General features: G+C 41.1%; 1 protein-coding gene across 5 annotated transcripts in view; it reads left to right on the plus strand.

Moving 5' to 3' along the window:
* znf423 (zinc finger protein 423) overlaps positions 1–27,165 on the plus strand; it is a 166,144-nt gene that overhangs the window by 92,197 nt on the left and 46,782 nt on the right. The gene's annotated exons all lie outside the window — the stretch shown is intronic.

Genomic DNA, 27,165 nt, shown 5'->3' on the forward strand with positions numbered 1-27,165 from the left:
AATACAAACTGTATTAAAATAAATGAGGGAGGATTTTGAATTAGACACGTTTTAGCAGAATCTTTGCACAATTACCCCTCACCTCACCTCAACTCTTCATTCACCTCAGTCCCTGCTGCAAGCTGCATGCTTCATTGTCCTTCCCACCTCGTCCACACTACACACACACACACACACACACACACACACACACACACACACACACACACACACACACATGCACACACGCACAGATGCCTTGGAGGTATCGAGTGGCCACTCACCTGGATCTAAGTGCTCCCCGTGGAGTGTGGTGGCTAATGATGTGTCCTCAGCATGAGCTTTACTTACCTATTTACATCAATGCACTCTAATAATTGTAGGTACCCTTCCTTATTCACATTCTCCACATTGTGACAATCAGTAAAGAAGAGAAACACTTTTAAACTGGCTTGACACAACTGATTATTCCCCCCCCCCCCCTTTTTTTTTTTTTTTTGGAGGGGAATTTCAATCTGAGCACTTTCTTTCTTATAGGTCCCCGAAAAGCTTCTTTTCACTGGAATCACTGTCACTTTCACTTTTCAGTTTGATGGTGCCTTCGTGTGAAGACCACAAATAGTTTATGAACCGCTCCGTCTGGAATAAGGCATTAAATAAGCTCGGTTTTGCTTTTATTTTGTACCTGGAGGTTGCATTTATCTGGCAGTTCAAACCAGTCAGCCTGTCTATTAGCCTGCAGTCAAATCTGTGATGCGCCTGACTAGTAATGTTGGTCTGCTGTCTAAGCAGCTGTCCCACGGGCGGTGGCTGAGCCGATGTGTGTTTGTGCACACATCTTTCTGTGCTTCTAAGTGCCCCCAACTCCTCTTTTTTTCATTTCACACATGCATGCAGACACACAAACCTATCTGTACGTATGTGTATGTGGTAGTGCAGCTACTTTGTGTCACTGAAGACTTAATGAGGCGAATAAGAAGCTTTTAGAGTCAATGGAGGTGGATAATGTGGTTGAGGGCTCACTCATGTATGTACGTGTGTGTGTCTATGTGTGTCGGGGGGTTGGTTGTGTGTGTGTGTGTGTGTGTGTCAGAGTCTTTGCCACTGGCTAGCAACGTTGCTGTTCTCTTCTGCCCTGCTGCACCTGAACTAATAAGACACAGGCTGCTTTCTCTGTTGTCAGTGTGCACCACCAGTACCTGCACCAGTGCTCTGAACTGGAGAAATCGCATCACTTTTTCTGTTTATCCTGGGGTCAGCGGTTGTAATACAAACCGATCTCATGTCAGAATTTGAAAAACAGCTAAACAAGAGTGAATAGGATAATTTAGCGTTTGCCTGATCCGAGAGCATGTTGAAGTAAGTTGACAGCTTTTCAAAAAAAAATAATAAAAACTGCACTGAAGTGCTGCAGGAACACTGCTAATCCTGTCACAGGCACAAGTGTCCCATCTGAGACAGTTTTTAGCACCACAGGCGAGAACATGTCGTCTCACTGGAGTCTGTTTTCAATCTCAACACGCCGATGACTTGGTGTTCCCGAGGAGAACTCTGAAGTAGGAAAAGCAGTTTACACACCTTTCACTCACCCACAAACCTGCTCTACCTGACGTAAGCACGGAAATTTTTCAAACTGGTGACGCCACTGTTATCAGCACTATGCTGATTTTGATAATGCCTCCTATTGCTGCTGTATATGTATTTCATTTCTGTTTCATCACAGAACAGGTTAGTGGTTCAGTGTAAAATGTGTCTTTTCAAACCCATTTTAATAATAAAAACTATAATCTTTAATAGTAAGGCTTCAGTGTCATGTCAGCTGCATGTATTATTTATAAGAAGTAGGAATTTACATTCACCACTATATATGATTTCCTGATTTCAAAGAAGTAAAGCAAAAAAAATTACTTGCTGTATCTTCAGGCAGCATGAAGCTACTTATTTACACCTCTAAATTTTTAACTAAGAAGAACAGCAAAGTTACTATAACAGAACTTTGAGTTTTAAATTTATTAATCCAAATTCTACATGAATTTCGTTTTTTCTCCATTTTTTCTTAGGCTAAGGAATAATAATAGCAATAAAAGTGGCTGAAACAGTATTGAACAGGATGTTGATCTACGCTATGATATTATGAACAACAGAAGCTCAGACATTTTGAAAATAGCTAACACCAGTTTTATCAGAACTATGATGATTTTGATAATACTGCTTATTAGTACTGTTTATTTGATTTCTATGTTAATCACAAAACATGCTCAATTGTTTAGGCTAAAAACAATTATTTCCTAAACCTTTTTATTGATATTTTGATCACTGATATTAAGACTTGAATATCATGCACACTGTATATTGCATTTATAGAAAGCCGATTTACTATAATAAATCAAATTTCACAGAAAAAAAGCAAAAATCTCACTTGCTGTATCTTCACAGAGCATAAAACAGCTTATTTACACCTCCAGATTTTTAACTAAGAGAGGCAGCAAAGTTACTATAACAGAACTTTCTGTTTTAAAAGTAACTAATAATCCAGACTCTACATGATAGTGATTTTATCTTATCACAGGCTAAGAGGAATAATGATAATACTGAGTAGGATGTTGGTCTTCCCTGTGATGGTATGAACATAGGAACAGATGACGGCAACCCCCTCCTCCTGCCTTCCATCACTCCCTCCATCCATCCTTCCCTATATCCCTTCCTCCCTTCCTCCCTCACCACCTGGATCCAGCGAGCTGTGACACCAGAGGGAAGGAGGGAGTGATGATGAAGGGACAAGGGACTCAATAGAGAAAGAGAGAAAAAAGAGAGTAAAAGGAAAGAGAGGGAGAGAGGGGACCACAAAGGGCTACATGAAGGAGACGAGGAAGAAGGGAAGGATGTGAGGATCAAAGACGAGATGGGATGAGTGCTAGTTTGGACCATTTTTTATCCTGGGAATTTGAATTTACTTAAACATACTTCACATTTCCATATTTACACACAGTCACAGCTTGGAGTTGTTTAGTGCAGCCATAATGTTCTGTACTTTTTGCCCATAAACCTGTTTGTTTAACCTCAATCCACCAAGTGTGTGTTAGTGATTTTTGCTTGCATTTAAATGTGTTGTCAAAACGAAATGGAACAGGAGTTTTAATCATTCTAGACAAAACTAGTAGATGCATTTCTGCTCTCCAAGAGGGGACAACAAAGCATACAAATATAGCCTACACAATGATGTTTCCAGCAATCACAGCGCCACATTTATCAGAAAATACAAATTCATTAACGGCAGAGACCATTTACTCACCCTGTATTGTTCATTCTCGAACGTTTTCACTCCGTCTGACACTGTTAAGATAAAGTGTTTGCTATTTGTTAGTCCCCATAACCTGCCATTGTCTGCTTTATTGGCTGTGCATGACTACGTAGACAGAATTGTTGGTGTATCTCCGCTTATGTGTGTGTGTGTGTGAGCATTTTGAAGGCTGGGAGCATGGTGGTCCCCCGGAGAGCTCATTTTGTCGTCTTCTCGCTTGATTTACCTTCTTCTTCTTCTGCTGTTTATTACCAGTCATTACAAGCTGTTTGGAAACCTAATAGGACACACTGACAAATAGACTGGGAGAGACCCAACCAGGATAGGCATCGCAACACAAAATAATAATGAGTGTGTTTGTGTTTGTTGCGCTCCACATTTGCCTTGTGAGGATATTTGTACATGCAACATCAGCTATCTTAACTCATGTATAGAAGTTGTCTACTTTGTTAGAGTGATGTCTTTCTTAGCTCTCTTTGTGTGTGTTTGTTGAGCGGGTGGCCAAACATAGACTGCGATATAACACACTGTACCTGCAACCCCTCCCTTTACATTCCCAGCTCCTTTCTCTCTTTTCTCAGCCCGTCCAGGTGTGGCTGCACCAGCTGCTAAAGAGAACGGGACAATTATACAAACACACATATTAACACACAAACACACACCTCCTCTCTCTCTCCCTCTCTATCTCTGCTGGCTAATTGTCACAAGACAAACAAGGCGCTTTGCCTTTATGCGCTTCATAAACAGGGGCCAAGCAACAATTAACTCCCTGCTTAATTCCTTAACTATTCTGAATTCATTTTCTCCTGTGACAGGCACATCTGTCACAGCTGGTAGCGAGCGAGAGAGTGTGTGTGTTTGTTAGAGGCAGAGTGTGAGGCTGTGTAGTAATGCAATAAGGTTGCACCTTTAAATGGGATACGTTGAGGTGGATTACTACGTCGTCTGAGTAGGATTAGGTGCCACAGGTGAAGGAAAGTTTGGAGGAAAGCAACAGAGAGAAAGAAAGAGCGAATGACACCGGAGTTTTTCAGAGTGTGTCAACAAAGGGAACGTCGAGCATGCGTCGGTGTTTGATTTCCGTGCATGTCCTTAGCGATGTGTTGTGTTTGCATTTGTGTGTATACATGCGGCAGGGGGAGGCAGCTCTTTCAAAGCATCGTGATGTAATGCAGCAGGGTGGGTTGACCTGTATTTTATTTAAAAGAGAGATAAAGATAGTAGACACAAGCTACAACAGTTTATAGTAAGTTATAAAGGCGCAAAAAATAACAGCATGCTGCATGAGTTGAAAGAGATCGGCAGACTATAGGTCTTCTCCAATATCCACACTTCCTTACTATACAGCATATGAGAAAAAGATTTAACATACTCCAATACATGCCAGGAAGTCCTACTACATCCCATCAGATTTTGCACTTTTTGCAGTATGCAAGTCAGCATGCTTTTCTGGTGTCAGAATACAGCTCATTTCATCCTACAGACTACAATGGTCAAACTATAAGCCGCATTATTATTAAGTATGTGTCCCAATTGTATGTACACTGCACAAAACAGTACGTACTTCCTGAGTGCAGTTGTAGTATAAACTTAAAGTAAAAAGAAAAAGTATGCAATTTGGAACACAGCCTATGTTTTCCGAAAGAGACAAGAAACAGAAGCACATTCTGATCCATTTTTTTTAAATGCTTGGTGATAATTAGTTTCTAAAAAATGAGGCAAGACGACACAAGTAGCAAAACCAAAAAACCTAAAATAGTAAATCATTAAATTAGAGTTACTGACAGGTGGGAGTGAAGTAGTTAATACCGCTAACTGAGATGTCTTGACCTTAAATCTTGTATAATTATTCAAGTATTAATTTTTATTGATAAAGTATTTACACTTCTATGGCACAGTCATACAGGTGTTTTCACTTTTCCCTTGTTAGAGCTCTTGTTAGGATCGGAATGGCTGGTATGTCTCTGCATCTCCTGTTTGCTTTGCAGCACCTTTTGAGTCTGGATAACTTATACTTGTCCTTTTTGAATGCATCTGTGGCACTTAAACCATACAAAACTAATCTGTATGTCACTCTTATATTGCATGTAGTATTCTTAGAATGCATTACAAACAATAAACAAACACATGAAATTTAAGTTTTGCAATACATTTGTTTTTAAATTATTTCAAAATCCCCTTTTTCTATTGAAACAAAATAATTTTGAAGCAGCTAGCAGCTACTAGACACTGAAAATGGCAAGTTTTGACCAAGATTTGTGTTGTGCAATGGGGCCGGCCTGCTTGGTTCTTTCGCTGCCTACCAGGCCTGTGATTGATTAAAAGAAATAAAAACAAGCAAGAGCCACTTTTCCCTTTATAGCAGAATGATAATGAGGTGTAGCCAGACAATTGCCGAGCACTGACAGAGCATTACAGATACTGGTCTGGTGAGATTAAGTGACATCAAATTCTATAAATTGGATCAGTACAGAAACCACAAATCACAATTTCTTGATTGTAGTCACTGGATAGATACATGTGACGCCTCCAGCAGTGTAACAGTAAGTAATACTATTAAATTCTACCTTTACGTGTCTGTACATAAAGCAATAAAATATAAGTGGCAGCACAGTATCCAATAAATATTCATAATTTTGCAAAACTAATCCATTAAATAACTTTCCTATTTCACTACACTGTAGTAAATGTTTTTGGACCTGCACAAATGTGACTCATCCTGTAAGTTAATGTTCTGTCTCTACTGTATACTAAGATGTACAAACAGTATATAAAAAGTAACACTATGATAAACATAGAACAAGATAGGTAGAAACTGAAGGAAGCAGGCTTTTGAGTACGAGCTGATGAGATAAATGGGCCAGACAGACCAGCAGATATAACAACAGATACTGTACATTGCTCAGGTGACACTGTAAATGAGAAGGAGAAAAAATGGTGATCACAGATCAATTGAGTGAGATTCATACTGATAGCAAACAGCAGGAGAGGAAACAGACGGATGCAGAGCGAGAAACTGCAGAGGACGAGGAGGGGTAGCAGGTGAAGGGAGGAAGAGACAAGTGAATGCAGATCAATAGGGTGAAATGAAGAGAGAGTTGGGGGTGTGGATGGATCAAGATGAGAATAAAGCGAGGGATGGAGGGAGGAGAGAGAGACGGAGAGGATGAGAGCGATTTCTGGCAGATTTTGGCTCACGCTTAGTCCTCTTGCCGAGCAGCTGGACTTCATTAGTGGCTGGTGTTAATTACTGGGACTGTACACACACACACACACACACACACACACACACACACACACACACACACACACACACACACACACACACACACACACACACACACACACACACACACACACACACACACACATCCTGGCACATGAACCCACACTAATAGATACACTCACATGTGCACACGCTCACACAGCCTGTGATTCAGGGTCACCTTGCTAGCCTTGTTTGAACCAGCAGAGAGAGGGGGAGATGGTGCCAGACAGACAGAAAAACAGAAATCGAGGGAGCTCACACACAAGTGTCAGTCCACTGTGGGAGTTTTCTGTGTTATTAATGGTATTTTGAGCAGCTGCGTAGTAAGCAGCAGGTAGATGGACAGGTGATACTGTAGGTATCCCGGGCCACAGTCAAACACATGCAATAATCATGCTATATTCATGCTAGAATCCGTAAATGAGTAAAAACAGCGTAGCTCACAAGGCCAGGGGAGAGCTAAAAATACTGATAACACATGATGGAGATTATTTTGGGTAACACAATCAAAATAGAGGTGTTTGCTCTTGGATTTCTTCAAGTAGCAACTCAAATGAGTTTTAGAGGTGTTAAGATTTACTTGTAACCACAATATTCAAACTAGGACCAAGATAATGATTTATTTTTATTTAACAAATGTACAAGGAGACACTGAAAGTGAAAGCAGTGTGACTGTCTGGGAAAGAAGTGTAACTGTTATATTAACACCTTCTCTTGTGAAGGAAGAAATCACAGCTTCATTTACAGTGGGTATTTTTAAACAAACTGTGTTTCTAAATCATCTGTATAAAACAGCATGTTGAAGTTTAGTGTAATCGGTGCCAGGAGATTATTCCAAATTTTTTTTTCTTTGTTTATTTTATTATCACGACTTTATAGCGATACCGCCCATTGAAAAGGCTCGAGCTTCTTCAGTGGCACCGATTTAACTTGAAAAATGAGAATTTAGCGTTCTGGATAGCAGACGTTGTAGCAGTATTGTTGAAATTAAAAAGACTAGCTTGCTGTTTCAGAACCCAGTCGCAGATTTAGAAATTTCGATTGCAGTTCCTTCTGTTGCATGTACAAGATTTCTTCCTCTCAATCTTTCCGTTTGATGTTTTCGTTACTCCGACTCTGCTGATGTCATGCACCAGCTGATTCCCTGCTGTTCATGCAGAAAGAGAAAACAAATTTCATCAAAGCAGGGCCTCTGAAATGCAGCTGAGACAAGGTTCAGACAGGCGTAACGGTGTTGCGGGTGATTCCAACAAAGGCCTCTGAAACATTAAATCAGCATGAACAAATCTTTATCCGTGTTCTCTGTGTCTCTGAGAAATTATTTTAATCAATACATCAGTGACTCATTTTGCAGTAGAGCCAAGTTCATACGTGTCAGCAGAAGAATGGCCTGAATTATCTAAGACTGAGTCAGTGCAATGCAAAATTTACAACACATGCTTGTAATGCTGACATGATGAGCCCTACAAATTCCTGTTATTGTAGTAATAAAAATACTGAACAAACTGTGAAATGAGTCACTTTTAATGACGGTCTGTTTTCACCAAGATCATGACCTCATCCCAGACTAAATCACAGCAAACACAGAGAATATGTTGTAGTTAAAGTGAAAGATGTTGATAAGCTGGCAAATAAATATTCTGTGATTGTTAAACATTGTCTGGATCCATTGGATTTACTAGTTGCTCCTCAGACGTACAGGACAACATGGATTATATAGCAAATGACATTCTTAGTTTACCAAACAGCAAACCGATTCTCATTTTTTTGGTTCCTGCCTCACTGTACACTGGCTTTAAATACAGATGTCACGCATTTGGCATCCATAATGTATATGTGGGCATGTGGCCGAAGGTGGTTCGACAAAGTCGAGTTAATTAATAGAGCTTCTAAAAGTAGTTTGGTTGTTAAGTTTCTCAGTCTTGGTAACTTCGCACGAACTAATCACGACTGTCACGATTGTCGCAACTGTTAGCTATTGATTCCAATTCCCAAGTCATGTTTCAGTCACCATACAGTTCCAGGACAGAAAGGGAAGATGGCTTACAAAAAAAACCCAAAAAAAGACAGGCAACAGCACAGCATGAGATGGGATGCTAAGCCATGCTGGGTGAGGTTGAAGGGTTTTCTTTGGCTCTTAATTACACAGCAGAAGACAGGAGAAGGCAGCAGCGAGCACGAGGAAGAGAGGAAGGTTGATACAACGGTGTACAACGTCGCTCTTATCTTTCGTCTCTAAACAGATGTCGACCAGGCTGTTCTCTTTATTGCAGTACAAAGGCCTTCTGACAAAAACACACACACAGGCATGCACACACATCATCCCGGATAAATCAATGCGTTCTGGTTTCAGTAATTTCCCAAGATGCTTTGCTCTGCCCCCCTTGGGTGAGCAAGGTGACAAAGCTGGGCGCGAAGGAGAGAATCTCTCACTTTCTTCCCTTCTTTTTTTAAGCCTTGTTTGCTTTCTTTCTTACCTTTCTTTCCATTATTGCTTTCAGCACACTTACTTGTCTACATATTGTGTGTACATTTACAAAATATACAACTTACTCCCACACCGATGAATTTATATTCTGATAAATTGCTGGAAACTCTTGCAGTATTTGCTTTTATCTTGATCTGAGTTAGAAATCCTACAGACAGACTGACACTGTTCATTTTTTCTGTTTGGGAGTTGTTGGTTTATTACCCATCAGTAGCAGGAAATGTAACCAACCCACAATGTCACTTTTAGTTGACATAAAAGCTGCAACAGTGGTTCATAGTTACAGTTAGTTTAGTGTATTTAATGCTGATTGAAGATGTGTGTACCAGTAAATTTGAAAAATACAGCATTTATCAAAGCGAGACACTGTGTAAAAAGAGAAAATTCTTGGATTTTGAACTTTATGTTGTTTCAAACTACACATCTGTGATGTACCGGTTCGGTTTGGTCTTTATTCTACATGTCTCGTTTAACAAATTCTCCCAAAATAAGCCGTTTGCTCTCACCAGATTCTGTAAGGAAAAGTTCTGCGCTCCTTGTAGCCACCATGAAACCATTAGTGACTCAGCTACGACCAGCAGGCTGAACTACAGGCTGTGTTCACAAGAGGTAGAAGTCAATTAAAAGTCTAAGTAGTAAAATATCTGTATTATGCAGTCATCGTTGTTTTCAAGTGTCAGTAACTACTATTGACACTTGGAAAAATTTTGTACACGTTGAGAAAATAAGTAATCAAATAAATTAAACTTTGCTTTCCTCTTTTGTAATTTATGGCACTATAATTACATCATACTGCATAAAACACATTATTTTTCTACCCTTGATTTCACAGTTTCTGTAGAATTGCAGAACTTTATATTGCATTCAAAAATGAGACCACAGTGAGTAGAAATGTGACCAGAGCCAAAAACACATACGAACTGTGTGAGGTTCAGATGCTGTTTTTGCTGCATAATTTTTCTGATGTTCCCAATCTCAGTCCTCTGTAAAAATATCTGATTCACTTTGTTTGTTCAACCTGGGAAACAGTTATCACAGATGTGGGCAGCAGATCTGGACACAGGCTATTTTCGACCTGTTTGAATCATCGAAATAAACACTTTTTAAAGAAAAACATGCACAACAGCATTCGAGGCATTGTACACGATACAATAATTAACCTGTAAAAACATATTTTGCGCTCCAGCAGCCTGCAGTTGAAAAAGCTAGTAGGGCTTCTTTTACTGCTTCTGTACCTGTACCTGCACAATGTCCTACACAGCAAAAAACATCTCACCTGCAGCCCTCTATCACATGGGTATAGTTTGTGTTCTGTGAAGGCTTTTCAAGCTGGTGGCATACTGCAGATTTGTAGACTGGATACAGAACAGTGCCACGAACACCACATCAACCACACACCCACAGCATAATGATAATTACAATCATTATGCTAATCTTGTATTGTCATGCGATGTGCCGTTTAGTAATTTTAATAACTTTGTCCGCTTTCTTCCTCTTACTTTTATGACCCTTTGTTCTCGTCTAGCAGCTCTCTCCTTCCCCTCTCCTCTTCCTCGTCTCATGATCTCTGTCGCTCTTCATCCTTGCATCTCTCCTGGATGAGAGACACTCATTTGTGACGGCGCCAACCTGCTAATGGTGGATGGCAAGAAACAAAACCGGTCATGCCAAATATACACACACATGCAGACGCAGGCGCACTATTTGTACGTGCACACACGAACACCGGTGTGGAAGTAACGCATACCGAGACATTCTCTTATGCAGCACACAATCTCAGGTGCATGCACACACATAACACATGCGCGGACACACATCAGTGCATAGGTACACAGCACATTCACACTGATGTATTCACATAAAACTCTGTGTGCTCCCTGCTGCATTGCTCCTGGTGCTGGGCTGCCTCTCTGCTCTGCGCCGCGCCTCCTCCTCCTCTTCGTCCTCCTCCCCCACCACCTCCTTCTCCTTCTCCCAGTACATCTGGCACGCTCAGCTGCCGAGGAGCGCCATAATTATCCCGCCGGAGACGCACATACTTGCACACGCGTACACACACTCTGCGACGAAAGCTCACACACACTTGTCTTCGGCGATCCGCGCCGCTCCCTGCTGCTCTTCGTCACTACCGGGGCTTCATTAGAGTGTGTGGAGAGTGTGTGAGTGTGTGTGTGTTGATGCATGGTGCTTTTGGATGCTATCCAGATGTTTTTTCTTTATAGTTGAGGAGTCGGGCGTGTCCTAGATGCAACTGCCCTGCTCCTGTACGCTCAGTGTTTTGAGTTTTTCTCCCTGTCTCACGTAGAAAGTAGTTTCTCTATCTTTCTCCCACAATTCATAGCAGTGTCCAGTCTAATTTAGCCATCATGCCGTAGACAGCAAGTGGGCAGCAGAGAGTCTCACTCTGGGTCTTTCTGGGATGGAAGTAGTGGATTTTGCACCGTAGAACTGTTGTGCGGCGATTTGTAAATTGTAGTTTTGACTGTCTTTTTTACCAGTACAAGTTACCCGAAATGAAGACACTATAAATGGAGACTCTCGTTATTAGAAACACACATTAAATACATTGAACATGTCCCCCCACTCCTCTTTCCACAGAGCTGTTTTAGTCTGTCTGGTGTCACATTATAATTACTGGTCTATACAGGTGAAGGAGAGGCTGAATTGGAGTGCTGCTGTCTGAGGCGGGCGGGTGGTGGGTTTTTGTGTGTGACAGAGAAAGACAGGAAAAGAGAGAAAGAGTGTGAATGAGTGTGATTGACAGTAATTGTGTGTGTGTATTTATAGTATGATTGGCATTCAGTGTGTAAGCGTGTGGGTGTGTGTTTGCGAGCATGGCCTCATAGTGCCCGCTGTGGCTGCTCCAAGTGGTACTGTAGGTTTGATTCCCGGTGCCACTTTGTGTCAGACTTACCGCAGAGCCAAAGGCAATTGAGCTTTGTGAAAAGGGTCTGGAAACGCCTCCCACCATTCCATTTTCAATCCGAGCTTTTAGTGCCACAGGAAGCACGGAATAAAGCACCTGCATCAGTCACATGGATCGGTGCTAAAGACCAATCAGGTGACAAGCTTTGACTCTGTAAGTCACTGAGACAATAAGCCATTTGAGTCTGTTGATTAGAGTATTTCTAGAGCAGCTACCTTTAGTACCTTTACCTAACCCTTTTTCACTTCATTAAAATGTGGTTATATACCCTTATATTAATATACTATAATTGTTTAAAAGGTTTGAGGCGAATATATGCAGGCCTGCTTAGTTGTATGTAGAAATGGTCATGAAAATTGTCCTGTTTTTCCTTTTTGTTACCAAAAATTTTCTGGCATGGTGAAAACCTTGGCAGACACTATACATTTTTATTGTTCTTGTAGGTTGTTTAAACTCACATTCGCAGTTTGATGTGCCTGATACTGTATTTAAGTGCTGTTCATCTTGCTGCTTTTGTTTGGCGACAGTTCAGATATAATAGAATAAAGAGGTTGTGAACAATGTTGAGTAAAGAAGCATTAGTTTGTGCAATTCTGCTCTGAGTGGACAGCAAGAAGGAGAAAATATGGAGCTGCAGATGGCTGGAACATGCACACGATAATGTCTGTTTGCTCTTCGGTGATGCTCTGTTTTATATCACAGCAGTTTGAATTGTACGTTTCTATTCTGAAATTAGCCCAAATAATTTCGGGCAAATAATTCCTGGCTTAATCTGCGCAGTGTCTGCTCGGTTTAACAGATAGTTAATCTCCATTAATCCTGACCCAGCACAAAGAGATCAGCAGTGTTGTATAGTAGTGGTGTTGGCACAGTGGATGTCCTTTTTTTTAACACTAGCTGGAAAACACTGCAGATTCAGTGATGTTCCAGGAGTTTACAGCTTTCACCTCTACTCCATCTTCTCCTACACGCATGTGGACACAAATACATTTTTTTTATACTATCTATATTGATTATACCATATGCAGCTTAAATTGGTAATACATCTGAGCAGAAAATATCTTGGACACTGTGATGTGAAATCCCCACTCACATAATGAGAAGCTATGGGACCGGTTGAATGGCCTGGTATAGCTGGCTTCTCTTCCTCTGTCCTCTTCTTCTTTAATCCCTGCTGCTCTCTCCTGCACTCCATCATCCTATGCCTCCCCCCACCCCCCACCCCCCCACCACCACCACCAACCCCCCATCAGTACTTCCCTCTATTCATTGTCTGTCCACTTCCCCTAAGGTAACAGGTTTACCCACGAGATTCACTGGACTCACTCTCTCTCATACACACAGCGCTAGGGGCCTAGGTAGAAGTGTAATTTCCCCAGTGTTCTCCCTAACCTGGAATATCTGACACTGTGACACCAGAAAAAACGAAGGTGCGTGTGTGTCTGTGCGTGTCTGTGTGTGTCTGTGTCTGTGTGCGTGCGTGCGTGCATGGGGAGATGTGAAATTTTGCAAGTGGGGAGAGGTCTGGTGGTTCAAAGGGGCTTTCAGTTTGTTATATTTTTCTTTGTGAGCCCTTACAGGAGCTCCACAACGGGGCCGAACAGGACTAGCCGGGGCTTAGGGGTAAATCACACATAATATAAGGCGGCTTTCCACTGTAGGAACTCGGGGCAGAAGCAAGGTTGCATGAACATTTTCAGGAAGAGCCCCGTAATCGGTACTTGCAGACTTTCTGTTTCCATTGTGGTGTTGGACGTGACTACCTTGACCGTGGCATTAGTGCAAAAAAACAACGACAAATACAAGTTATTGAATGTAACTCCAGTTTTATGAGCATGTAGGAAAAGGACCACTGAAGGGTTCTTTATAAGGGATCGACCAATATGGGTTTCCAAGGCCAATACCGATTATTGGGAACTAAGACAGGCTGGTGACCAATTTGTGGAACTGATATTCATTAAATGTAATGTTTTAACAGCATGTGATAGCAAAGAATGTATCATTCATAACTTGGGCTCTTCATTAATAAGGGTGACTATAACTGAATATGTAGAATAGAAATAGGAATGATTAAATTAGTAAACTCTCCTCTGGGATCGACTGAGATTGATCAGTTTGTCTCCTGCAGTTATATCTGCTGTTCTTCTCTATTTTCTTAATCTTTCAGTGTTCTATAATTTATATTGCCCACTAAGATCCATATCTTAAAGCATTATTAATGGTTGTTTTTCAGACTGTGTCTCAGGGTAGTCTGTTGCTGCGTTCTAATTTAGCCGCTAGCTGTTAGCATAGCTTTAGCCAGTGTGAGAGAAGCAAATTTCCTACCATTTCAGTGTGCTTGTAGTGTGGAAAGATATTTCTGTCTGTGTGTGCTGACTCTTGTAAGCAGTAATAGCCATAATTACTGCAACGGTGGAATAAAAATATAAATATACAGTTGAGAAAAATAAATGGCATGATTGGTTTGGTGCAGTCTCAGGTGTTTCTTTTGCCTTTTAACTGGAGAATTTCTGCCTCCAGTGAAAGTTACATTTTTTTGTCGTGGGACTTTTCAGATGTACTATAAGGAAGTACAGTCTAGGTATATAGAATATTACATCTGTAGTGTAGAAAGTGAGTTCTCCAAGAGGGGAATTGACTCCCAAGCAAGAGGAGTGATTGAAACTCACACTCACACTATGGTGGTCCGAACTGAAACATCGAAAAAGACAGCGAGCGTGTTATCAGTTAACTTTCAGTTTTCATTCTATTCAAGATTGAGTTTAAAAAGTGTGAAATACTGAGCAGTGAGACAGTTTTTGTTGCCTTTTTTTTCATCTTTATTATGTGACGATCGGCGTATGTTGTCCGTCTGTTTGTCTGTCTGTCTATTTACAACATTACTCAAAAACAGACTAAGGGATTTGGATGAAATTTTCAGGAAAGGTTGGAAATGACACAAGGACCAAGTGATTAGATTTTGGCAGTGATGCAGCTTATAGTCTGGATCCACGAATTTGTTAAAGATTTCCATATCATTGCAAAATAGTGGCATGGCATCACTGTAACTATGACAACAAGCGAACACTACGTCAGCTGCCTGCTGATGATCACATAATTGCGATCCTACTAGAAATCGACCGCTGCAGATTTCATCTACCAGAAATCATACATTGACTGAGCCGCTTTGGCGAAGTATTGCGCTCTCTGAGTGCTTTTCTTCTTAATCTCCTGCCATCATAATCAGTGTTACTTTTATCAGCCTAAGAGTTGTCAGCATCTGTCTTTCCATCCGTCCATCTGTCCATCCGTCACTGTAACACCTGCAGACAGAGCTGGCTCCCTGACTAAAGTTTGGACAAATGGCTGTTGGATCGATAGCTTCCCACCAGCAATATTTTGTATCAATGCATGTCCTCCTCATTACCGCAGCAGGCTGCCCTCTCCATGGACCTGAATTATTCATACACACAAACAGGCACAAATACGCTGCTACACACACACACACACACACACACACACACACACACACACACACACACACACACACACACACACACACACACACACACACACACACACACACACACACACACACACACAAACACACACACACACACAGAATACTGCATCAGAGAAGAATCTGGCCTTTTGCTTTCTCTCCCTGTCTCCAGTCCTTCCCCTCCATCTTCCTATGTTTCATTTCTTCCTCTCCTTTTTCTTTCTCTGGTTTCCTTTAGCCCCGAGTAGAAGAAGAGCAGACCAGCCCTGCCTCCCTGTTTCTGTCTCTCCTTTTCTTTTTAACCTCTCGTTCACCCAGATGCTTACTCATGGATACTTGCCTCGTTCAGCACATTTTCTTTCCTGTGTGCTGTGTCTTTTATTCCAGTTTCTATCAATACCGCTTATAACACACCATTATTTTTAAAAGAGCGATTTCGTTTAAATGTGCCTTTAATAACTTTACTGTCCCCACAGCAAAATGGCTTTGCAAACTTTTTAATAAGTTTCTTGTCCTTCACTTCATTATATATTCTACGAAAACTAATTGAACAATGTATGAATAATATTTAGTATAAACTAATTTACGTTTTTTGCAATCTGAGTCAGGAGTTTTGACCAATTTAGTGGTTTGTCAAGTAAGGATGTGATACGGTAGAATAGTAATGCACCAAAATATGTGCAGTATGACCCAACGCACCACTGAAAAGCCTTTCAGTGAAGTGGTGAAAAAATAGTAAACAGAGAAGCTCAATTTTCACTTCTCCATACATCTGTCACACCCTCTGTTTGTCATCTGTCGTTCTTTTGCTGTAACCATGCAGAAATTACCTGCTCTACACCTCCATCAGTAATCATCTCCTATAATAATGATCATAAAGTTTAATAGCCTGGTGTTGTTGTAGCCATTAGCCACTTAATGTTGTAATGTAATGTCTGGAAATGGTTTTTAATGATGCCGCTTCTGTGTGTGTGTGTTTCTGTGTGTGTGTGTGTGTGTTTCTGTGTGTGTGGTCCCCGTAGTCCAATCATGTGTGCTCTGCAAGAGGAAATAAATGTGGGATTGGTGTTAATTACAAAATACATTTAAAAAAAAAAAAAAAGCTGGTGTAAGTCTGCTTTGCTGCCCAACTTTCCCTGTAGCTGTTAATATAAACACACACAATCAAACAGATTTCATGCCGCACTAGAAGGTGCATTTCAACAGTTTTCTACTTGGAATGAACTTAAATTCTGAACACACAACTCCTACTATTGCACAAGCTTCATAAACTTTACTGGTGCATACTGTATTGTCATCATATTTAACAATGGACTTTGTGCAAGCTTTATGGCAAAAACTACCACAAGCCACCAGTGACCACAACATATACACGCACAAGCACACAGTAGTTTAGCATTGGTCCCAAGACATGGTTGACTCCAGACCAGATGTTATGATCGCTCCTGCTCCTGCTGTAATTAATCTGAGCCTTGTCTCGATGTATGTGCAGTTTATAGAAAACTGTCAAAGGAAGGAGATGCACTTTTAATCAGATGTTCGCATGATAGGCTGAGGTCAAGTTCTGTTTTTTTAAACATTGGTCATTGCTGTGGTACACTGTTAACTATCAGTTGTTGCTATAGTGCACTAGTAAGGATAACTGTATACTGTTGTTCACTCAGCTGTTGCTACGGTAAACAGTTTATGGTACACAATTTACCCTCATATGTTGCTGTGGAGCACTTTATAGACTGTTCATGCCATCAGTTGTTGCTATGGTTCAGTATTTCCCCTCCGTGGTTGCTATGATACACTGTTTATTCTTAGTTGTTGCTATAGTACAGTATTTACCCTAGGTTGTTGCTATGGTACGTCCCCCCCAGTTGTTCCCATGGTACACTATTCGGTTGTTGCTATGGTACCCAATTTGCCCTTAGTTGTTGCTATGATACACTATTTGTGCTTAGTTGTTGCTATGATACAGTATTTGTCGTTAATTGTTGCTGTGGTACATTACTTACCTTCAGTTGTTGCTATGGTAAACCGTTTATGCTAAGTGGTTGTTATGGTACTCTATTCACTCATGGTTGTTACTATGGTGCACTATTTATCCTCCACGTTTGCTTTGGTGGGCTGTTCAGTTGTTGCTATGGTCCACTACTTCCCCTCAGTTGTTGCTGTTACACCATTTGCCCTCGGTTGTTACTATGGTACACTATTCACCTTCAGATGGTGCTGTAATACATTGTCCATCATTAGTTGTTGCTACAGCACACTATTTAGTCTCAGTCATTTCTAAGGTACACTATTTACCCTTAGTTGTTGCTATGCTGCACTATTTACCCTTAGTTTGCTCTATACTGCACTGTTCATCGCTTGTGGCAGTAGCACACTGTTTACCCTTAGCTGTTGCCATGGTACACTGTTTACCCTCAGCTGATGCTATGCTACACTGTCATCATAAGTTGTTGCTATGGTAAACTGTGCATGGTCCGGTGGTGAATTGCAAGTCGTGCCTTTTTAGTATGTGAGGCAGCATCGGAGCCTTACTGTGGGGCTGAATTCAGATGAGATATCTGCATGTATGTATTTGTGTGTGTATGTGCGTAGGTAGGGGGCAGTGTGCCCTGAGGCGCTCAGTCCTTAGCGGTTGGCTAACGGGGCGCATAGCGACCCTGATCCTCACCCTGATCGATGCAGTGTGTACGTATGTGTGTGTTTGTGTGTTGTGTTGTGTATGTGTGTGTGGGTGTATGCAGGTGTGTGTGTCTCGTTAGCAGGAAGCAGAGGAGAGTCCAGGGACCCCTGCATTCCCTGCCCAGGGACACACACAGGTCCCAGCACCTGGACCAAGCATACACATGTACACGCACTCGCACACATACGCTACACAACCGCACACATTCACTCACACAGATGCAGATGCACACTCCAGACACACATAACTCACCATCCCTCTCTCTTCCTCTCATTTTCTCCGTCTGTCACTCTCACACACTTTCTGCCTGACACACAGACTCACACACCATGCATACAGATTGAGTACACACAGCAGTCCCAGTGCGCTGCAGTAGCACTAAGCTTAAAGTACAGACATGGCCTGTAACACAAACACATTCACTGCTGAAGACAATACTTCCAGGGGTTTTCACTGTGAAAAAATGTAAAGAAGAGGCTCATCTACAGTGCTGAAGAGACAGTGAGAAAGTTTGTGTTAAAATGCTATTTTTCATCAATTACACACAATGCTTTGCACATGTGTATGTGCTCAGGAAAGTGTGTGAAGTGTTTGTGTGCATGACCTGTCTGGTCAAGTGCATGTGTGTGTACCCATTCATTAACTACTTTGGTCAGATATTAGCACCCTCTGTCAAACAGTGAACAGGCAAGTGGGTAGACATCAGAGGTGGCAATTTTTGTCCAGCTGTGTGTGTGTATGTGTGTGTGTCTGAGGACTCACCAGATGGACCATGAAACTGTTGATGTGGAAAGGTATGGTGGGTGCAAGAAGTATGTGTGCGCGTATGTGTGTGTGTGTGTGTGTGTGTGTGTGTGTGTGCCCATGTCTGTGTATTTAAATAGGACTACTGATGTTCAAACGTCCAAGAGTGTGAAAGCAGTCTATCTCATTGTCAAGGACACCTTTAATTACAACAGCAGGGGTTCCTCTGTGAGTGTGAGTGTGCTCGTTTGTGTGTGGGTGTGAGCTGGTTGTTGCTGATTAATGAAATACATTTGTTGGTGAGGTGATGGGCTTTTTGTTTGACAGTTGTGTGTTTGTTCATATATCCTAAACCATGAAGAAATGCATTTTGTTTTCAGAAAAAGTTGACAGCATCCTCCAATTTTCAGACAGAACTGTATCTCCTATAGTGTCATTCACACTCATTCCCAATCAATTACTGTGTAATAATATTACGTTACATCTATTATATTAAACCACCGATTCTACCTTTGGTCCTTGAATAAATCAAAGCAACAAGTTTTTTGTTTTGTTTTTTCTGTGCCATGATTGAAGAACTTTTGTAATAATGAAATCAAAATAACAAGAAGGAAATAATTCTACACCCCCTGAAAAATTTAATTAAAATTCCATTTATGGAGACATGGCTAGAGTCATAGCATGTTTACTGTCACATCTAAACTATTGTTGAAGTACTTGAATATGATGGTGTGTTTATGGGTACCTGACAAAGCATGTGTACAAGATTAAACATAATTCCTGAAAACTTTAGATGCCTGTAGAAGGTTTCACAGATACAGACCATGTTTCAAATAAAGCTACTCTGTGACTGGACACACAGCATGCTTTTAACACTTGTGAACAGTGACGATGATGCTGCATTCACACGAGTTTCAGTAAGACCTCCATAGCAACAGGTTCTCTCCACTTATTCCATACCTTGTCTGCTAGAAATTATATTTATGTCCAGCTAAATTGCAGCAACACATATGTTTTGAAAACAACTTAAAACAACTGGATTATGCATGGAGGAGATGATTTTTAAAAAAGCAAGTTAAAAGCATATTGAAAATGAAACTATCTGGAAATGAAAGTATCTTGCAATATAAAATCTCCTAGGAGTGACTATATTATTAAACGTTTTGTGATTGTTTAGGCACCGATTGAACTGGATTATGATTACGTTTAACAACCACAAAATCAACAAGGGGCTTTTTTTATGAAACACAGCACGATTTTCAACATTTAACAAAACTATAATCTTTAACCAAAATGCTTTTGCTGCGTAAACATTCCACAGTCAGATATAAACTTCAGGCTCTGGTGTCACAGTCTTCTGCTTTCTACACAACTTCCCTGTGACGCCAATGTAATAATGTAGGGATTCATTCACTGAAACAAAATGTTTACAAACATAATCCATTCAGCAATTATGTTTGTTGGCACAACTTAATTACAAAACAATTAAGTAACATATAAATATACATTTTAGGAGACAGTGTTGCTTCAGATTCAATAGCTACAAATCCCAAAATGATTATCGTTCCTTAAGACTTTGGGGAACAATAATAATATATTAAGTCTTGCCACTGTGTACTGGATTATCATCATCATCATTAGCAGCATGTGTGATTAAAGAAAATTTTAAGTGTTGAAAAACGTATTTATTTCGAAATGCTTGTGTGATTGGTTGAGGTGGTGCCTGTCGTAGATTTTATTACATTCAAACACTGATCAGTCACAACATTAAAACTGGCCCATGAAGTGAATAATATTGATTTTGTTGCCGTGGCACCTGCAAAGTGGTGAGACATATTAGACAGCAAATAAATTTCTTGAAGTCAATGTTCTAAAAGCAGGAAATATGGGCAAGGATAAGACTCTAAGTGACTGGGTGAAATATCTCCAGAACGTCAGGTGTAGTGAGGTACACCTACCAAAAGTGGTGCAAGGAAGGACAACCAACATGATCATCAGCACCGGGGCTCAATGATGTGTTTGGGGAGTGAAGGCTGGCCTTTGTGATCTGATCCCACAGAAGAATGAGAATCAGAAAGGTTTTATTGCCAAGAAGGTTTTCACATTTGGTGTCTTAGAAGAGCTCCTGTAGCAGAGAAATTTAAGGCTGACTGGTAAAGGAGCTCTGTCCAGATATATTAAATTTTCTTTTACGTAATGTGGACAGCTCGATGCACCCTTTCATTACCATGCTTTTCCCCAATGCGCCCAGACACACTGTAAAAACTGTTTAAAAATGGTTTAAGGAACAATACAAAGAGTTCAAGACGTTGACTTGGCCTCAGCTCTCAGCCTGATCAAGCATCAGTGGGAAAGATTGGAAACATAATTCTGATCAATGGAGGTCTCACATTGCAGGTTCTTGTACTTGTAAAGTCTATAGGCAGATGGTTTTAAAATTGTGGCTGATCTGGGTGCATTTCATTTAAGCAATACAAGCTATTTGGATTAGAGGTCACTAAAATGAAGAATTCAGCATTATCAGCTGGGTTGCTGTTTAAGTGTGCAGTCTCATTGCCATTATTGCCTTAGCTTGTTAGCACGCTGACAACAAGCTAGCGTAGAGTGTCACAGAGCAGCATCTTAACAAGGAGGTCATGAAACACAAAGCTGTTACTGAACTAACTGCAAAAAACTGAAGAAAATGCTTCACGCAGAAAAACAGAGATTAATGTCCTGCATGTGAATAAGCATGGAAGCAAACACCAGAGCAGGAAGTGGACTGTCTCCTAATGTGGACATAATTACAATTCAGTTACACTGATTCCCGCTGTGCTGCAAATGATAAAACCATTCCAGCTGCATGCTCCAGTAGTTATACTGTACAAGTTCTCCTATAATTGCACACCTCATACAAGAGTTCTACATATATAAAGGAACGTTTTATTTCCTCTCTCTTTTTGTCTCCCCTTCCTCCTCTGCTGAGCCCCACCCACCCTCCACTCCCCCCTCCTCTTCTCTGCAGGAGGAGCTGGAGGTTGGGGGGTTTATGAGTTGGCAGTCCGACTGCTGAAAGGGTGGACACCTATGGGGACCCTCACAGCAGCAAACTGACACATGCACACATGCGCACACACACACTGCACACACTGCACACACTGCATACCCAGAGCCAGAGCCCAGGGAGTGTGTGTGCAGAGAGCAGCTGTAAGGCCAGTGGACTGTTACTGTAGTTCTTTGTTCAGCCCTGGCTCAGCTCCACTGACTCTCTCTCTCTCTCTCTAGCTTATTCTTACATGTTCTTTCTAGCTGTCTTTTACCCCCATCTTTCTATTTTTTTGCCCCTTTTCCCCTGTTTTGTTAATCTTTTTGTGTTGTGTTTGTCCTTGCGTGCATCATCCATTTTTGTCTCCACTAAAGGTGTCTGCAGATCTTGTAAAAGTACTAAAAGGCTCTAAAAATAAATTGCTGTATTTTGCAAATTGATGTCATGTAACGATGTTTTAATTGTGGTCAACATTCCGTGTTGAGTTGAAAGAAGTTAATGTAAACCTTTTAAAGCAAAGAAAAGAGTGCCACCTACAGACATCGTGACTTCTATTTTTTATTTTTAATGACATGTATTCTCCAGGAAATGCAGTGTAATACATGACTGCAGTTACTTACAGTCAGCAATCTTTCAGAATCAGAAATACTTGATTGAACCCCAAGGGGAAATTGCTCACAGCTACTTCCATTCAAAGTCAAAGTAAGTAAGATGTAAGGTTAAGTAGAAAAATGTGCCCTGCAATATAAATATTAATATATAAAGATCTTTCTTGGATCTCTCTTGCTTTCAATACTTTCTTTCATCCTATATTTTCATCCACATATGCACACGTTAGGAAAGAGAGGCAGACAGACAGACAGAGAGAGAGAGAGAGAGAGACAGGTGATTTACAAAGCAAGACAGAGAGAGGCATGTATTTCAGTTTTATACAGCCAACTTTTGGTGCATAACCAAGATCAAGCTGCTTTTTGTCTGCTTGTCACTGTTGTGACTCCCCCACATACTGAGTTTGTGTGTGTGTGTGCATGTGATAGCGTGTCTCTCTATGTTTTTGCATGTTAATGTGTAACGCGTCCTCCGCTGTGGGTCTGTACTTGGGCATACCAGACATATCAGTCATTTTCCTTGTGTCAGTGTGTCTTAGTGTGTCATGCCAGTTTCTGAAGTGAGGGGATGAAAGAAAGCATCTTCTGTCGCCACGGCGATCAGGCTAATTACAGCAGCTTAAGTGCTTTACCCACGGTCATCACACACTGTCAAAATACACCACTGAGCTTGAGTGTGTGTGTTTTAATTTTTAAAGGCCATGAAAGCTTGCTTTTAACCAGCTCAGCTGCACTTTAGTGCTGTGTGTGACTGCATGCAGACGTACGCACGTCTGTGGGAGGGTATGAAGACACTTGATGCTCCGTTTTAGATTCTTCCTACACCGTTTCCTCCTTCTTCTACTCTTGAAACAAGTTAAATGACTAGACAGTCCCTAGTCTTTGTGTACGTAGATCTGTTGTGGGTGGATTTGTCTGTTTTAATTCTAAACAATTGCATGAATGGAAGAATGACCAAATGCGACACATACATGAGGGTGTTTGTGTGCAGGTTTGTGTTTACGTACATACTCCTTTGTGAGTGGATAAATTAATTACTCTGGGAGTGTGTGTGTGTGTGTGTGTGTGTGTGTGTGTGTGTGTGTGTGTGTGTGTGTGTGTGTGTGTGTGTGTGTGTGTGTGTGTGTGTGTGTGTACCTGTATACCAAGGGTTTTTGGGTTATATGGTGCTTGTGGAGCCCTAATGGAGTGTGGAGTGTGTGTTTACGCGCTCCCAGGCTGCTGTTTATCGCTTAGCGAGCTGGAACTAATTTACTAATTGAGTTTTGAGTTGGGAAGGAACGACAGCAAAAGAGTGGGAGAGGGAGAGAGGGATGAAGAGATACACTCGGGGCTTCTGAAAAACTCATATGTTTCTTGAGAAAAGTAGAGAGAGAGAGGGGAGATGAAAGATTAAATTTATTTTTGTGCTAGCTATGTGCCGGTATGGCATGATTCTGGTCTTTCTCGCTCTCAAACACACATGGAATTCTTTGGTTGCCACTTGGCATCCACTGTATGTGTGTATGTACATGTCTGCTGGGTAGCTGACTGGCAGCTGTGAAGGCCTGCTGGTAGGTTATAAAGAAGCCTGACATCTCCCAGAATGCACTTCTCCCTGTAAAGAAAATGGAGGGGTGAGCAGTCAGAACAGACATGAATGAGAAATAGAAAAATATAGAATGACAGGCTTAAATTATGCAGCTTGCGAATGGAGCAATGTGAAGGATTTAGTGGGAACTATTGGCACATATATAATATAATGGTAATAATTGTGTTTTCATTGTTATAGAATCACTCGAAAATAGAAATTGTTGTGTTTTTGTTACCTTAAAATGAGCCCCTTGTATCTACAGAGCCATTCACCAAACCAAACACTGACTCTAGAGAAAGCCTTTCACATTTTTTGTGGAAACCATACATTTTCTAGCACACTTCGTCAGGGTGTTTAGTTTCATTGTGCAAAAATGCTGCTAGAGGCTATTAAACCCTACATACTGTTCCCCTTAAAAGCTCTGTTTCTTTTTAAACATAGATTTTTTTCTAAATTACTGTCTGTTAACACATATAAAATGACCTACAGCAAACAATCTGTAAAGATAAACTCCCTCTCCATCTTACATAATGTACTGTTTCTTTACTGCTCAGCAAAAATGAACCAGATGGTCGAGTAAGTTTCCTCCAGTGAGCCAGCTAATGATATGACACTAGGAAACAAAGGAACCAACATTTTTAAGTACTGAAACTTATAAATACTTTCAGATATAGAGGAAAAAGTAACATCATTGGGGTGGAGTTGTGACAAGCAGAATAATGAGTAATAAATAGGTTAATGGACAAAAAGGGGAAAGAAAATAGAAAGGTAGGACATTATTGTTAAGGGAAAAGGATGTGGACGTTAGTTATAGGTATTATGGGAACAGTCAAAGGGGGAGTTCAGGCAGGAGGTGATGGGGAGGTCTTGGGTGGAGCCATCAGGGGGTTCATGTCAGTACCAGCTGCCTCTCCTTCCTTATTTGCCATCATCCCCCTGGGTAGTGACGAGAGATTTCCTCAAAGGTCTGTTTAAGGTTAGCAAAGAAAACAGACCTGATATGTTCCTGCTGGAATGACGTTTTGTTTTCCTCAGTACAGTGATTTCCTAACTGGTGTAATACATCATTATACTTAGGGACTCATAGTAAATAACGCATATTGTTAGCAATGCTTTGAGTTTAATGTAGGAAGCTAATGTTTGTCTTTAGAGAGATAGGTTCGTTTTGTACAGGGATAAAATGTTGCATTTTTTCATCGTATACATTCACACTGGAGCTTGCTTGTGTTTGTTTTGGTGCTTTTTTGGAAGCCATACAGTACAAACACACACGCAAGATGCTGAAAATTAAGGTTGCAAGCAACACACACAACACATTGTTTTATATTGTCATGTGTTGTGGAAACACTCCTTTGTAAAGTGACACACAGACACAAATGTGAACACAGTAGTGAAAGAAGTCGTACATACAGAGAGACAAATGGAAAAATCCCTCATATTCCTGTTTTAAAGGCTCATTAGGTGGCACAATGGAATAATAATATCTGGGATTGGGGACATTGTTGTTCTAAAAAAAAACAACAAAGGCACTAACAACCTGTAATTTTAGAGTTTTTGCCGCCTTTTAAATGCCTTCCGAGGTTAAAATAGTTGGATTTTTATTCGCCATTACGATGTTGTTGATCTGAAAGCTGCAGGAGTCAAACTTAGGCACCTCCAATTAATCCTTTAAAATGGACACCAAATAAGATGTCAGGAGAATAAAACCGTACATGTGTGTTGTAGGCTAAATGTTGCATTGTGGGAGCGAGGACCTTTCGTCTGCTTTGAAAATGGTGCTCCACTGCGTCTCCACATTAAAACTGTCTCCTGAGCATCAGTTACTGGGTGAGCATGGTGGGGATTTTTTTATGTTTTAATTTATTTTTTTTATTTTTTTTTTTTTAGCAGAGAATGATTTTCATGATAAATCTCGCTGTTTTTTCCCTCTTGATCTGTTTTGCCTTTATCCCCAATCCTCCCTCCATAAACCCCCTCCCTCCGTCTCTCAGTGGTCCTCCTGTTCTCCTCATCTCTCCTCCCCCGCCTCCTTCCATCACTCCATCCCTCCTAGGGAGAGCAAATCCCTCTTTTCCTAGGTAGGAGTGTGGGGAGGAGTGGTACGGCTTAGATCTCGGCCCCCCACATCGTCCCTTCATCAGGTCCCCCTCCGGCCCTCCCATCCTCCTTCTCCTCGCCTCGTCCTTCCATTACTCCTCTATCTATTCTCTTGTTAAATTATGGTTTTATGGCTCTCTTCTCCCCCCCCACCTCTTTTTCGCACGGCCTCCTCTCGTCTTTCTCATTACATTCACATTTACATTTAAATTTTTGCATTGAGCAGATGTTCTTATCGAGCATGACTCACTGTATTTCGAGTAGAATAATCTCTAAACCCTGCATCACCTGTCAAATAAGTAACTCTTACATACATAAAATTGAAAACTATATCAAACTAAGTAGCTTGCCGAGAGACATAACTGCTCTTCTCTCATCTTTGCTCAGTTTTTGGTCCCCACTCTTTAGTTTCATATAATCCCATTTTTTTCTTTTTTTTATCTCACTCATATTTTAACCCCTCTCAGTGTGTTATCTCTGCTCTCCTCTCTGTACTTTCTCCACCCCAGTTATTGTTAAACACAGATTAACCATCATGTCTTTGCCTCCAGCCCCACCACTTTCTCACCCATCCTCCTTCGCTTTTTCCCTCCCGTCCCCTCTGCAGACGTTTTGCCGTAACGTCTGCCTACATCCTTCTATCGCTGCACTTTTTTGTTTTGAGGGAGCGGGGGGTCGGCCAGTCATTAGGATTTCTTCCTTCTGTTCTTTTTCATTCCTCTCTCTGTACGCTGTCTCTCTGGCCCTTTTACCTGCCACTGTTAAAGGGATGTCGCTTCCCAGCTGAAGGCCTCGTTTGAGGAAAGGGTGTTCAAATAAAAGAGAAAGAGCGAAGATGGAGAAGGGGGGGGGGAGATCAGCAGAGACAGCACACAGAGGGAGTCCTTGGAGAGATGTGATGCATACTGTGTACTCGCACCATTATAAGGTACAATCTGGTTCCCTAACTTTTGCTGTGTATTATCTCTTTATACAGTGTTTTGTGCTACTCTGTG

This window comes from Amphiprion ocellaris, chromosome 3 (genome assembly GCF_022539595.1).
Source record: "Amphiprion ocellaris isolate individual 3 ecotype Okinawa chromosome 3, ASM2253959v1, whole genome shotgun sequence".
Classification (NCBI taxonomy): Eukaryota; Metazoa; Chordata; class Actinopteri; family Pomacentridae; genus Amphiprion; species Amphiprion ocellaris.